We start from the raw sequence: 14476 nt of genomic DNA, 5'->3' as shown, positions 1-14476 counted from the left end.
AATATCATTCTTAAAATAACAATAGCAGAAGTAAGGGGAGTTTTTCTTCATATTAAACTTTTAACTCCACTAGAATGTGCTAATGTGGGTTATCAGTAGACACAAAGGAGAATGGATGTTTAAAAACGTTAAGCTGTTAACATTGTTATACTGTCTCTTTACTGAAATGAAATTGACACTTTCCAGTAATGTCTGAGTGAGAAAACAAAACATGGTATATGTGTTAATTTTGAAACTTTGTCATCATAAAATAACTTTGGTCCACACTGTGTCTATATTCTTTGATACAAACGACCAGAAGTTATTTTTTTAATAGATATCCCAAAAAATCAAAATATCACTCAACATGCCAAAAGTTTGGTAACAACAATGCATATAAGACACTCAAAATTATTTACTAATTTATTGGTAAACATAATGTTTTTAAAACATTCTTGTTAAAATGTTTTTCATAAATTTAGTAATTTAGGAGGTTTTAGTTTCTATTGTATCCAAAAATAAGCAGCACAAGTTTTATATGAAAGATTGTTTTTAAGTGTCTAGCTTATTAGCCGAAAAAAGACTAAGTGATAATAAAACTACATTTTATCATGTATACAGTGATGTGATTATGCTATAACTTTTCAGCATTAAGTACAAAATATTGTATATTTTTCTTTTAAAAAAATATTCAGTAAATTCCTTTTATTCAGTATCATATACTATTTTTCTTTCTTAAAAGTATTTTCAGTTGACAAAAATAACGTTCTCTTGCACATAGATTTAAGTGATAGAATGCGTTTTCTAGTTTTTAATATACAGTAGATATTTCAATGTTTTTGTTTAATCTGAATAAAAATAAGTTTATTTATAAACAAGTGGCCCAGAAAACTACCGACTTGGTTCTAGTTATTTTTGTTGCTACATAAATATAATGCCTGTCCCACCGTGTAAATATCGTTGAAGCACTGCTGGCTGTTTCGGCGTTCCCTATGCCGAATGAAAATAGCCAGTCATGTGGCTAACGCTAGTCGCTAAGAATAAATCCGACAATTCCTGTTAAATATGAAACATTCGATTAAAGCAGTTATATATGGTACCTTAACTGACTTGATTGACAAAAAATTACCTTAAAGAAATAATAACTGTTAATTAACTCACAAATCCAGTGAAAGTTGAGTATCGAATATATAACACAAGATTGTGTTTCGTGCTTAAATATAAATACATATTGTTCATTTTGCATTGAAAATCATGTCCACTCTTTTTATTTCTTAGTTTAGGACTCAGTTTACTCCACTTTAGATACTTGGTAATTTATCCTGCCGTTGCTCCCGTTATAGGCATTCTTAATAGTCAGTTAATTTGAAAAAAAAACAGCATCCTTACATGTTTCCTTATTATATAACCTTCACAGAAAGAAGGAATACAGAAAACTTCCTAGAAGATAGTAAATAACTTGACAAGTGAACTCAAAAATATCATTATGCGTTATGTTTTACTTAATGACAATTTGGGTTTATATATGTATGTATTCTTCTAAAAGTTCTGTTTGGAATTTTCTTTGTTTTATCGCAAAGCTACACAGCAGGATGTCAGAACTGAATCCATCGTGGGGAATGAACCCAGATTTTAACGTTGTAAGTTCTTAAAATTAGCGCTAATTCACTGGTAAACATCTTTGGAATTATAAATAAGTATTTGTAGAATAACATATCTCTGCAGTTATTGTGAAAAATATAAAAAAACACAAAGCTTCGTAGTTCACAATATTGCTAAGCAAAACTTTCTATACTTTTACATATAAAAAGAAAACTCAGGAACCTATAGGTTTTGGATTTAGGGACAAAAATGTTTTTCATTTCAGTTATTTCCCTGAGTGATTGGCTTAGTACTATTATTCATCACCTGTTACACTGAAAAATATTTATTATCATTCAATTTAATATCAGTTGTTACACTGTCCAGGTAAGCTCAGTTTCACTTACTAACGTTTGTTACATGCAAACACACAAACTCATTTTTGTTTAATGCTTAATTTTGCACTGAACACTCAGATAAACTTGACCCTAATTTGCACCAAATATTACAATACATATTCTTGTAAATGTAACCTTATGTTACTATGTAGCAACTGTTATACTGTAAAGATATTCCATAAAACACAGTCGTATTATATACCAACAGTTTCGTGACACTTCACATTAAGGATAACTTAATTTTAATGTGTTTCAACAGTTACACAAAACAAAATCCCTAGAGATATAAATGGATTTAGTGCTACCTATTCCACTAATCATAGTTTACCCTAACGAGCATCAGCTAAGGAAATGTTCGAGAAGAATTAATTAATCGTGTTATATATGTGTGTTAATTATTGCTTCTGTAAACTGTTTCAACCTGCTTGACGTAAGTCCAAAGTATGATCGTTCAGTCAGGAACTAGCTCGGCATAGCCAGTTAGTTAGGACAGTCAATTCGCAGTCTGAAGATTAGGGGTTCGAATTTCCGTCCCATCACACGCGTTCGCCCTTTCAGCCGTAGGAGCGTTACATAGTGAGGGTCAATCCCACAATTCGTTGGTAAAAGAGTATCTCAAGAGTTGGCTGTGGGTGGTGATGACTAGCTGTCTTCCCTCTAGTCTTACACTATTAAATTAGGGACGACTAGCGCAGACAGCCCTCGCGTATCTTTGCGCAAAATTGAAAAACAAACAAACTTCTACGGTTTTCATTTTTGTTTCTAACGCCAAATCAGTATCAGTTACATGACGTTTCGGAAACAAAAAGCACATCGGAAATCTCTCAAGCGTCAATGTAAATTTATTTGAAATGACTATACTAAAGTTAACGGAAAGCGTTCCACAAGTTGCTTTTGTTGAAATGGTTGAATAAATGGTTGCGGAGTTTTGGTTTACACTATTTTAAACTACTATTAACTGTTTCCTTTTTCTTTCGTAATTTCCAAACATTTTACTTTATAGAACTGAACTTTAGAGAGGTGATTATGGCTAGTGAATTATATATACAACTTTGAACTTTTCAACAATAACAAAACAGTGACTGTAGGCTCTCTTATACTGTACATCAACCGAGGTGTCACAGACGACCATTACTTTCTAAGAGGCTGTCGTCATGGCAACTCTATTCGAATAATTAATGACTGAGCAATTTAACTGCATGACAGTAACGCTACACTTTATCTGAGGTCTAAATCACAACAATGTTCTCATCTCCAACAAAATTATTTTGATTCTTTTTCAGATTACAGCGTTTGTCATTTAACTACTCGTTTTGTTCAGAATAAAAATGTAATTACAACTTCGTGAATAGTTGGTGACTTTAGTTTACATTGGTGAGGTCATGACTGATGATAAAGTAATATGTTTTTATAATATCCGTCTCAAAAAGTATATATTGTTTGGTTTATTTGTTTTTCGAATTTTGCGCAAAGCTACTTGAGGGCTATCTGCGCTAGCCCTCCCTAATTTAGTAGTGTAAGACTAGAGGGAAGACAGTTAGTCATTGCCATACACCGCAAACTCTTTTACCAACGAATAGTGGGATTGACTGTAACATTATAACGCCCCCACGGCTGAAAGGGTGAGCATGTTTGGTACGATGAGGATTTGAACCTGCGACTCTCGAGTTACGAGTCGAACACCTTAACCCACCTGGCCATGCCAGGCCTGGTTTATTTGTATCAAGAAATATTTGAATATTTAGGATTAATATTACAAGATTGAGCAGTGTGGCCGTGCTGATATGCCGTACACAGCTTGTTTTAATAATCCCAAATCCATGTATAAATATTTGATTAAATATGCTCAGATTATTCGATTTTATTGGAAATCAATAAGTTACTCAAAGTACGAACAAAATTTGATAGTATGAAAAGTAAAAAGCATCCTATAAATTTTTATTTGTATAATTATTATTAAAAACCTTCCATTAGCAATAAATGTGCTATCTTTTCTGAGTGTGCGCTCCACCTCAGAAACATTATGACTCCTCTTTGGTTGAGTATACTATATAAGTTTGTTTTTTGTTTTGTTAAACACAAAATTACATAATGAGCTATCTAAGTTTTGTCCATCACAAGTATGGAAAATCGGTTTTAACATGAAAATCCCTCAGGCTTGCTACAGTGTCACCTGGGAGCAAGTATATTATATTACAGTTAGCAACTCACGTACCCACCAAAAAATTATGCAACATAATCAAGAATGATCTCTGTCTGTAAACGAACCAAATAGGGCATCTGGTCACCAAAATGAGGTTCCAAGCGATACCTCTCGTTCCACGAGTCAATAACCTAAGCAGACACAGAATAATACAAGTATTTATATTAATCCATACAAAGACATATCGGTCAAGTTCGTCATAATTCGCTTAGGTATTGTTGGGTCAATTTATTGAAATGGTCGCTCGGAAACTGTCGTCTTCGTACACTAGACGTGTTATGGCGGAGGTTTTGCAACAGCAGCTAAGATTTATGATTATTGTTAAGAAGTAATATCATCAGACAGAACATTACCTTACATGAGGAGATGGAATGTGATGGTAAAGTCCCAAGCCTGTTTTTATACAAAGTTCTCTTTTCTATCTTTAGATAGATCCTTTATATTAATGAAGTACTTTTTTTCAACTTGATTAAATTGTGAGCTTTTATTTTAGCCAATTCAAAAAAAAATCAATGGTTTGTAAGACACCTATATTCAATTTTAAGTACACATTCGGATAAAATTTTAACTTCAGTTGTTCGTAAAATCGCTTACATAAATTATCCTTATCACTCAGCAAAGCGATTAATAACACGTGATTAGGGCGATCGACTCGTAATTTGGGGGTCGCGGGTTCGAATCCTCGTCACACCAAACATGCTCGCCCTTTCAGCCGTGAAAGCGTTATAAGTGACGGTTAATCCCACTATTCGTTAGTAAAAGAATACTTCAAGAGTTGGCAGAGAGTGGTAATAACTAGCTGTCTTCCGTCTAGTCTTACGCTACTTTATTAGGAACGGCTAGCGCAGATAGCCTTCGTGCAGCTTTGCTCGAAAAAAAAAAAAGAGAGAGAGAGAAATATACGAATTAACAAATCACCAGCTAAAACTACCTTCCTCATCAAACAAAATATTTTTATGTAGTTTATGGGTTATTTAGAGAATATTTTCTATTTAAAAGTGTTGTCTATTATTGATTAAAGCACTTTTTTCTATATCTTAACTCAATTTTAGTAAATTTGTAATTTGGCAGACAATATATTTACAATTTCCACTGAATAGAATGCAGATTGTTTCTCATATATATGTTAATATAAAAAAGTGTTTGAAGAAGAAAAGTTTATATAAGTTTTCGTAGATTAGCCATACTTACGCAAGCCTGATTTTATATATGTTTTAGAACATAATTCCGGTAAAATATCATCCTACACTTAAATGATTTGATGTAACGGTAAACAACTATTCATGGCGTAGTGATTTTTCAAATAGCTGCCGCCTTAAATTGTCAATATCTTTTTTAATGGACGATGATGTTTAAAGCCAACTATAAATCTGGCGGCGTTGAAAAAAAAACAAATGTCTGGGTTGTTTGCTTCGAAGTTTTCGCTTAAAACTGTACAAATAAATTATCATAGCTGCTCCTAATAATAAACTGATAATCTAGAGCAATGGTAACCAGTAAACCGTACTCAGCGCTAACCTTTGGGTTATAACCTTGTCTCAGGGAATGGTGGAACTTTATTCTTATAGCTCGCCTACAACCAAAAGGTTTCAATGCAGCAAGTTTAAAACAACGATCTCTCTCCTTTACAATCTGAACACACTTGACAACACCACACTCGATGTGTAGTTTATATGTTAGTATAAGTAGTTTTCACAATGATATATCTAATTCATGCATTGTTCCATTATTATAATGTATTTTTTTTACTTTCGTGTGACTACTTTTTTATATATACACATGTAACACTATTTTTGTATTTTTAGAAAGAGAAAGCGAAGTTTTAAAAACTAGTTGGTCAAAATACATGTTCTGTCTGGTGGAACTGCACATCCACATTAACACAGTTCCAATGTATGTTGAGTTAAGGCACACGCTTTGCTGAAAACTTTGCTCCCAATTGGCATGTCTGCGGACTTACAATTCTATAAACTGGATTTGAATATTCGCGGTGGGCAGAGAATAGATAGCCTATTACGTAGTTTTATACTTAGCTATAAAGAAACAAACAAACTGAAAGACAATCTGAATTGTAAACAACCTTCTTTGTAACCAGCTTTCATCTGAGCATTACTGTCAGTGTTTAATCCGATTAGGCTAGAACCTCATCAACAGAGACTATAGCTCTGGCTTTGCTTAACCATAGGGCTTAGGTGATGAGTAATTTAATTTTGTGTCATGGAAGTTTTTGCTATTGGAATATCACAACATGGTATCCAGAACAATGAACCCACATCTATCCAAACCTCTTAGCACCTTCGCAACTCAAAGAGGTCAGTGGAAAATTTGAAACTTGTACATATCATCATCCGTGTTTTATAAATTTGAAAATGAGTAAATTAACATTGAATTAAATAACGTATGTACCAAATCAGTCATGTTATCAGAAATAAATTAGTTATATACATGTTCTCAGTCGCCTTCGAATAGACATCAAACATACATTTATTTTGGAAGCATGCACAGGTTAAACTTGGTTGACTCTTAAATATTCTTGTACAAAGCATTCCAGATAAGGAATTGAATTAGTGTTTACCACAATCCACAGCATATAGAACATATTATTCTATGTTAATATCGTGTTTTGATACCACAATCCACAGCATGTAGGACATATTATTCTATATTAATTTCGTGTTTCGACGTTTATATCCTTGGAGCTGAATACCTAATGTCAGACGTTAATCAAGATGCTTTGTGGTCTTGAACAGTAAACAAAGAGAGTGTCACGAAGAGAAATCAAATCTCGTAAATACAAAGAGTGCCTCACGTTGCCTGGCATTGTGGAAACAGAAGTGTCCCTAGAGAGTTAAGCTAACCAACATGTGCTTCATTTTAAACAAATTACTTTAATACGACTTGAGCCTGGATGTAGATAACTGATACTAAGTTTTAGTGTAAATGCTTTGTTTAATTCCATTCTTATATGTTCCTCGAGAGAAGAATGCAAATATTCACGTTTCGATACTCCATGTTATAATCTATTTTCGATACATTTTTAAATGGGTTAATTATAATATACGAAAATGTTGCTTAAGTCGTGTCTGCACATAGCTATAGACATAAAATAATGAATCTTTAATAATACAAATTTTGAAACAGTGAAAACAAAATTTTAAGAGAACGTAGTTAATATAATCTAAAGAACTATTTGTCAACTTACGAGTACCAGCAACCACTAAATAGTTTTCCGTTTTTTGTATATATTATGAAAGGTGTGAAAATTTAGTGGTTAGAAAACTCGATTTGCAACCGTCGAATCGTGGGTTCGAGTTCCGCCATCGAATATACTCGTCCTTTCAGCCGAGGAGGCATTATAGTTCAACAGCCATTACCAATGTTCGTTGGTAAAATAATAGGTGAAAAGTCAACAGTAGATATTGCTGACCAGCTGTCTCTTCTTTCAAATCTATCAGTTCAAAATTGGCCCGGCATGGCCAGGTAGTTAAGGCACTCGACTCAAAGTCCGAGGATCGCGGGTTCGAATTCTCGTCACACCAAATATACTCGCCATTTCAGCAGTGGGGGCATTATAAGGTGACGGTCAATCCCACTTCGTTGGTAGAAGAGTCGCCCAAGAGTTGGCTGTGGGTGATGATGACTAGCTGCTTTCCCTCTAGCCTTACACTGCTAAATTAGTACTAAATATTGCACTGTTTGAGCTATTCGAATTTGTATAGTGTTAAGAGCTGAGTGTTAGATGTTGTTATTGTTCAATGAAAAAGGATTTCTAATGACCATGTTTTTTTCTTTGTTCATAGTAACTAATGTCACTTTAATTGATTATTTCCCTAAACCAAACATTTTATAATAATAAAAATCGATAAGCTGCTGGGTTAGTTTTTTCTGGCACATTTGACTTTCAGATTAGGATGAAATTAATAGATTGTGTAGAATGTATTTCCATATCAAATGCTGTCAAATTAAAAGATCGCTATCAAAAATAACTATAAAAAGTACTAGATATACTAGCGCAGTGTCCCCAAAAGTTTTGTATTTCAAAAGTAAATAAAGCTAAAATTAAGATTAACAAATTTTGTTTATTGTTTTTCAAGCTCATTTTCATGCTGTGTTGTAGCATACAGAGTGATAATTATTTTTTTTTTATTTACAGCATGCGCACGTTTTATGACGTCACGACAGTACAAACTGCAACGTCATTTCAGTGACTATTGACTGACTGACAGACAACACACCACTGTATTGTGGTGGGATTGGTTAAAATTAGTGAAGCCCTTCAAATGACTGAAAGCTTAATGTGCTGGAGCAGCAGTTTATCAGCATATTATTTTAGTTTGGTTTGATTCAGGATAAAACCTACATGGCATTGAATTCTTAAACTGAAGCAGATGTGGAATTTAAAAATTTCCAGTTTCTGGAACGCTTCATAATTGTCTTATGTGACAAAGCCAATAACGTGGAATCTGTTAACAAGGCAAGGTAAAGAAGCTGTTACTGTTTGTTTTTGAATTTCGCGCAAAGCTTCACGAGGGTTACCTGCGCTAGCCGTCCCTAATTTAGCAATTAAGACTAGAGGGAAGACAGCTAGTCATCACCACACATCACCAGCTTTTGGGCTACTCTTTTACCAAAGAATAGTTAGATTAACCGTCACATTATAACTCCCACATAGCTGTAAGAGCGAACATATTTGGTGCGACGGGTATTCGAACCCGTGATCCTAGGATTACGAGTAGAGCGCCTTAACCACCTGGCCATGTCGAGCCTATACTTTTAGAAAAAGCAGTATTTTAAAGTCCAGCTCAAAAGCGTTCTTGGTTTTTGGCGTTTTAATTTGTACAAACGCAGCAGTTTGAAAATAATTAAGATATAGAAATATAACCAAAACGTAGGGCGTGTACTCAAATGAAAACATATTTTATTGAAATGTTACAGGAACTGGTATTTGTTGAAGAAAAAGCTAAGGGTAAGGTATTGTTAAACAGTAATATAGTCCTTTTAGGGGGGGTTTTCATGTTTTTGCTAACGAAAAACATTGTCTGAGTTTTCCAGAGTTTTCAAGAAAAGAATAATATTAAAATACAACATATGAAAAGACAGAATCACCAGATTATACTATTCGTGTTGTCTTAATTAATTTTATTCCGTGCCTAGAAAGGTATATATAGCCACTCAGGAAAATAATTACACTTATCCTCTGGATAGTATTAGCTTTTAGCTAATACTTACTTTTATTTTCAGAAAAGCATAACATGTTTTTCAAGTGTTACGAGGCTTAAGCAATGAAGTGATGTTCATGTATGTATATACACGTTGCATCGTATATAAACGGAATGTCACAATTACAGTACATTTTTCAAGGACCTAGTTTCTGAATTACTGTTAAGATTAAAAAAATAGTAAGTTTAAGGCTACTCTCATTAAAAAATTCCCTAAAATGTGCCGAACTTGATTTTAGAGTCAAATAAAAGATAACAACATCTTAACTGCCCTCCGCTAATTCTTTTTAAAGTTTTTTTCGTTAGGTATTGAATACAAATTATGTTTTAGGATATGGACGTCACGAGCGCTAGAGGATACTTCAGTGTATTATTTACTCATTTCTAAGTAATTTAAATGGAAATTTTCACAACAAAATTAGAGTTTCCTGGGGCACTTTAATAGAAAATCAGATAGCAAGAATGCAATTGTATATTATACCAACACATTTGTTTCCAACTTAATTAAAACCTTCACAAGAAATGTTGAGGATTACGATATTTGCAATATTACGCCATTTTCATAACTTTCATATGAAAATTTCGCAACGTTTCTGTTGGTAATAGAAAGTTGACTTTAAGTTTAAGTAATATTTTAAGGTATTACATTCACTGGGTAGGATTTATGTACATAAGTTGGATGCTAAACTTCTCTAATGAAAAGATATAAAAACAAACAAACAAAAACGAACCTTCCCGTTACTTATGCATGCGGTATGAATAAAACGTTCCATAGGTTACAGTGAGAGCCAACAAGCTGATTTGCACGTGGAGATAAATCTACTAAAGAGAGAGATTTTAATACATCTCTCTTTCTATCTACCCTAACCAAACAAGACTTTAATTGCTTGGTCTTCCACAAACTTCTTCTTCCTATGCATTTCACGGTATCTCCCTCCTCAATTTTGTTTTTCAGTTATGACCAGACACTCAGTTTCTTCTTTCCTTATCACGTGACCGAGAAAGTCCAATATCAAATATCTTCATTTGAAATGAGTGAATAAATTAAATGACCTTAAAGGAATATTCTTGCACATCTCATTGTCTAGACATCCAAGATGGTCTAACGTACATATCTACAAATTACCACATATGTAATAATTTTTTTCGTTTCATTTAAGTTTTCCTGAGAACAAACATTTTATTATTAAAAATTTAAACTGAAGCAGCAAAGTGAATAAAAAGAAGAACCATCAAAAATCATGAGCCTTATTAGTTTAGGACTTTTGAAGGAAATTCCTTGATTTTCTAATCCACATACCTTTAATTATAAGCCTTACTCTTGAAATAACCAAACTGCCAATGAAGATATAAATGAGGCAAAATAAATAAATGGAAGTTTAATATTAAAATAGGGACATATGCGTTTGTTATTTTTAATTTACCCAACAGCGTTCATTGGAAAAATCTTAAAGCACTTCAACAATAAGGACTAAAGTTCATCGGAAAGCCTATAAACGTATTACGTTTAATTAAGTACAAAACTATAATACGGGTGTCGAAACCCGATTTTTAGGGTTGTAAGTCCGCAGACATACCGCTGTGCCGCTGGGGGGTAAATATTGTCTAATAACAAATACTTTCTGATTTATATGGTTTTGTTGTTCAGTTTATAACTCAGTGAAACGTTTGATAATTCAAGGCTGTAAGACTGGATATTGTTTGAAAGACCACAAAATAATCCTTTTTGATTTTGTGTGTGTGTCTAAGGTTTTACATATAATTTTATTAATAATTTTAATATCTTTACTATAAATAGAAAAAATATTCCCTTATGTAAAAATAGAATTAAGTCATCTGAAACAGAGAAAATTTATAACTTTAAACTAGATTTACTTCGCTTTCAAGGTTCCGCCACCAATGGATAACAGTTCTACTGATATTTATACCTTCCTGGTCTTACTGTTCGAAGAAGTATGTGGGATCTGCCACTAGGTGGGAGCTATGAAATAATAGTAGAGGTAAGATAGTTAGGGCGTATAAAGCAAAACTAGGGCTATGACACCCGCACATGGTATAGCACACATAAACTACTGTGTAGTTTTGTGCTTAATAACAAACAAACGAACATAATCCCATAAATCTGTCAGTTAAAAGTTAGGGATAGAGACAATTACGTAGCCGTTTCCGTATATTTTCACAAAATTCTGAAACAATAAAACAATGCTACACAATATTTTGCCTACTGCTTACATTGAAACAAGATTTCTAGTATTATAATCCTTAATAATTACCACTGAACCACCGTGGAGTTAAAGTAATAGATGCGAAGTGGAAATAAGTCCAGATTATTCCTTCTGTTTGAGGACTAAATCCCGGTAGATGATAAACACTGTTTGTATCTGAATGTAACCGAATATTGGTAGTCCTTGAGCGTCTCATGCTGCTATTTAAACTCAATGTAAATATTACATGTTAAAAATAAACTTTTAAGACACTTCAAAAAACTCAAACATCAATCAGTTTGATTTGAATCTTGCTCAAAGTCACTCAATAGCCACTTGCGCTAGCTGTTCCTAATTTAGCAGTGATAGATTAGAGGGAAGGCAGCTAATCAACACCACTCATCGTCAAAACTAGGTTACTCTTTTATCAACAAATAGTGGATTTAACCGTAACGTTATAACGCCACTACGGCTGAAAAGGCAAGCATACTCGATCACAAGAATTTGAGCTTTCAACCCACTGATTACGAGTAAAGCGACCTAGCCCCCAGGCCATGACAGGCCTTCAAAAACGAAGTTGTTTATATGTTTTGTTTCTTATGGAGTACTTGTCTCTATATAATTAAGGACAAAGCTACACAATCTCTGATCTACTTACCACGAATATCAAAACTTAGTTTCTAACCGTGTAGGTTGGTAGACACACCTATGTGCTACTGAGGAGGGAGTGCAAAGGTAATGAAAGTTATGTAATCATTACTGATTTTCTCCACCCCCACACTGACAGTTAAACCCGTTCCCTAAATCTAACGCACTCATTATTAATTCAGTTTCACTGTTCTGTCATGCACTTAAAAATTAGACTTTCTTTTGGCTTCTGTCCAAAGGAGTAATAGAAGTTGAACCTTGAAACAATCCACTTCGAGCGATTTCTGCGTCATTAAACACCAAGCCTAGAGTTGTGACAGTCAAGTAAGTCATAATTCAAAGTAGTTAGATCAGTGCAAAGGAAACGGAACACAAAATCCACAAATCCTACAGTTTTCTGCCTCCTTGAAACCGAATTTAAACCTTATTTGTTAGTCCCCTTTAAACGCCTCCGTTTTCATTAAGAGTTATTACTTTTTGTTACTTCCCCAAACATTTACTTTTCCAGTCTGCCATGCAATTAACTGAGTTTTTACAGTCAGTTTTTATACCTTATTTATTGTTCTTTTTGGTTTGTTTGTTTTTGTTTTATTTTTTCTAGTATAATTGTAAATATCACATCGTATTTTATGCTTAAAGTCTAGAGAACAAGAATCGAAGCAGATTTGATTTCAAGAGTATGAAGTAAAATAAATGTTACGATGCAACAGTTACGGATAAATGATGCAAGAGATGCTTCTCTCGGCCATTGCTGCATTGAAAATGAAATAAACCACTAACTTGTGCTAGATAAAAAAAAAATTACGTACGCTACGTATACTTATTTCTCGTTAAATTAATAGGATGACAATGTAAGTGATTTGTTTTGAATTTCGCGCAAAGCTACACGAGAGCTATCTGCGCTAGCCGTCTAAAATTTAGTAAAGCAAGACTAGACATAAGGCAGCTAGTCATCACCACCCACCGCCAACTCTTGGGCTACTCTTTTACCAACGAATAATGGGATTGACCGTAACATTATAACGCCCCCATGGTTGAAAGGACAAGCATGTTTGATGTGACGGGGATTCCAACCCGCGACCTCAGATTGCGATTCGAGGCCTTAATCACCTGGCCATGACGGGCTAGTATGCAACTGAGTCGCAGGAATGAGTGTTGGTGTGTCTTTATCACATAACGTGTCGAAAGTTTGGTAATAAAATTACGTAATTTCGATGTACATTCACAAAACTATAGACAATTTTCAATTGCTTTGAGAACTTGAAATCAAATTTCAAGTACAATATTTGATGTTCTTGCTTAAAAGAAACCTTTCAAAAAATATAAAAACACTCTTTTATAGAAAAGGCTTTTATGCAATTCGAACACGTTTGCCAAATTACTGGTTCAAAGTTTTATAAATAAAAATGTAATGCATATGAAGTTACATGAAGAAGATAAAATTTAAAAATTGATTTGTTAACCAGTGCTGGATATTTCATTCTAAATACTATTTTACAGTAATTAGTCGGAAAAAAACCTTTCATAAGATATTATTATAAATAATTTACATAGGTACTAATGTGTGTTCACAATAATTTATTTCCAACTCGTAGGCAAGTAAGACATATTACCCACAGTGCTTGGCACCTGCTGCAGGTGAGAATCAATAGCACAATTTTTTATTGTTGTTGTTTTATGTTCTCCTGTGTTACTGTAGAAAGTGCCGATCATAGAAACCAGCAAACAAGACAGAGCCAATTTACAATAATAATTATTCACAAATTAAATCACAATAAGAATAATTATACAGTGACAATATTTACAGAATTATTAATCTAACAACATTTACACAACTGGGAAGCATTATTGAAACAATAAAAAAATACTAAAAATTAACTGATATAGTCAGAATCAAGATGGCCCAGCATGGCCAAGTGTGTTAAGGCGTTCGACTTCTAATCCGATGGTCGTGGGTTCGAATCCCGGTCGCACCAAACATGCTCGCCCTTTCAGCCGTGGGTGCGTTATAATGCAACGGTCAATCCCACTATTCGTTGGTAAAAGAGTAGCTCAAGAGTTGGCGGTAGATGGTAATGACTAGTTGCCTCCCCTCTAGTCTTACACTGCTAAGTTAGAGACGGCTAGCGTAGATAGCCCTCGTGTAGCTTTGCGCGAAATTCAAAACAAACGAACAAACAGAATCAAGATTTTCTTAACAAGTCCGCTTTTACCGTCAGATACAATTCCAGCTTTTTTTAAACT

Source organism: Tachypleus tridentatus, chromosome 7, assembly GCF_004210375.1.
Source record: "Tachypleus tridentatus isolate NWPU-2018 chromosome 7, ASM421037v1, whole genome shotgun sequence".
NCBI lineage: Eukaryota > Metazoa > Arthropoda > Merostomata > Xiphosura > Limulidae > Tachypleus > Tachypleus tridentatus.
Note: the sequence above shows the minus strand (reverse complement) of the source record.